Source organism: Vespula pensylvanica, chromosome 12 (genome assembly GCF_014466175.1).
Source record: "Vespula pensylvanica isolate Volc-1 chromosome 12, ASM1446617v1, whole genome shotgun sequence".
NCBI classification, from domain to species: Eukaryota; Metazoa; Arthropoda; class Insecta; order Hymenoptera; family Vespidae; genus Vespula; species Vespula pensylvanica.
The window spans coordinates 963080-965194 of NC_057696.1; the positions used below are offsets into that span (position 1 = coordinate 963080).

General features: G+C 40.0%; 1 protein-coding gene across 1 annotated transcript in view; it reads right to left on the minus strand.

The window, feature by feature from the left end:
• LOC122633617 (protein bric-a-brac 1-like) overlaps positions 1 to 2115 on the minus strand; it is a 246021-nt gene that overhangs the window by 166937 nt on the left and 76969 nt on the right. The window lies entirely within an intron of this gene.

Below are 2115 nucleotides of genomic sequence, written 5' to 3' on the forward strand. Positions count from 1 at the left end.
CTCTTCTCGTCTCTTCTCTTCACTTCACTTCACTTCACTTCACTTCACTTCTCTTCTCTTCCTCTGACTCGTACACGCTCTCGACACGCGTGCTCTATTCGAGCTGATCTTCCTTCTACTCTTCCTACTTCTCTTCCTTCTTCTTCTCCACCTTCACCTCCTTTCTGTCTTACTCTTCTTCTGACTCCTTCTTTTCTTTCTTTCTTTCTTTCTTTCTTTCTTTCTTTCTTTTCTTCTTTCTATTTCTGTCTTTCTTCTTCGTTCGTCCACTTGCTTCTTTTCCTTTTCTTTTTCTCTGTCTTGTTTTCTTTCTGTTTCTCTCTCTCTCTCTCTCTCTCTCTCTCTATTTTATATTTTCTCTTTTCTTTGTTATTTATTTTTTATTTCTTTTTTATCCTTTTATTCTATTGCCTGCATAACACTGGGGCATATGTATAAAATTCGAAAATTCATCTACTCCCGGCCTACCCTTTTTACTTCTCTCTCTCCTTTCTCTCTCTCTCTCTCTCTCTCTCTCTCTCTCTCTCTCTTTCTCTGTCTCTCTTTCACTTTTTTATTTTTGTGGAAGAATATTACACGAAATGAAAGGAAATACAAGAGCGACATTTAAACGGTCATTTTTTTAAGAGCCAGAGAAACAGAGGACCAACGCGTAATACTCTCTCTCTCTCTCTCTCTCTCTCTCTTGCTCTCTCTACCGTCCCTCCTTGCTCTCTCTCTCTCTCTCTCTCGACTCTACATATCGCTTTTCTATAGAATATAAAACTAAATAAAAAAGTCGATCTCGTAAAGTCGCCTGAATGCGGCGAAACGCATACGGGGATAAAAAAAAATCTGGCTGGGCGCTTTCAGCCGAACTTACACACTAACATACACATACATATTACACACAACGTACTACAACTAATATCTATACGTCTCTCTGTATCTGTACACATATACACATATTTTATATATATATAATATATATAATATATATATATATATATAGACGAGTGGGCGCGCGCCCGCGCACGGCCACTTTCGTTGCGTGTATTGTATGCTGATTTTTTATCGACCCATTTATTTGTACCGACCTTTATTAAACGATGAAAACTTTATTGCTAATTGCCGGGAGCGAAAAGGTTTTTATGGATGCACGACCGTCCCCACCCCTCACCCCCTCTTCTTCCTCCCCAATTCTCCCTTCTCTACCTCCTCTACGTCCCAAACTCCCCCCTCTACCATCACGTTTTCATTTCGATTCCGAGAACTTTTTTTCTCCCTGCGTTTGCGGAATTCGCAGCAACGATTTTGTTCGCGCTCTTTCCCAAAAGTTCCCCGGCACCCGTTTCTCCGAAGAAAAACTTTAAAAGTCCTTCTCGCGAACTCGAGTTAACGCAAACACACACACACACACACACACATACTTGACATACGTTAAAACACGAACGCGAACACGAACACGAATACATTTCCACGCTTGCACGCATGAAACGCACGCACACTATTATATCTATTACCAGGTATGTTTCTTTCTTCGTTATTCAAAAATCCTTTCGTTCATCACGCTATTTTATATTTCTTTCTTTTCTTTTCTATTCGTCGAGAAAGAAGAAAAATTTCGACGCAAAGGAAGAAAAAGGAAAAAATAAAAAAGCAACACAAAAAAAGAAACAGCTGATTGGCTCAGTTCTCTCGACGTAAGATCAACGCGACAAACAACGATGGCAAGAACGAGAGTAAGAATTTTTTCTCTATTTTTTTTTTCCCCTCTATATATTCCTCCTCTCTCTCTCTCTCTCTCTCTCTCTCTTTCTGTTTCTCTTTCTTTCTCCTTCTCTTTCTCTTTCTCTTTCATTCTCATTCTCATTCTCTTTCTCTCGTTCTAACGCTTTTTTTTTGCACTCGCAATTTTGTATCGACCATTAGCCCGTTCGTCCACTACTGCCGGGGCGAGGCTTGATGGAAATTTATGACAGCCACTTGATTGGGTTCAACGTTCCCCGTATTTCATCCGTACCGCAACTCTTTTCTTATTTTCGTCTTTCTTTCGCGGACCCGTTCTTCCTCCTTTCGAAGCTCCTAACGATCTCGACGATTAAAATGTATAACTGAAGCCTAAGTCGTATTATA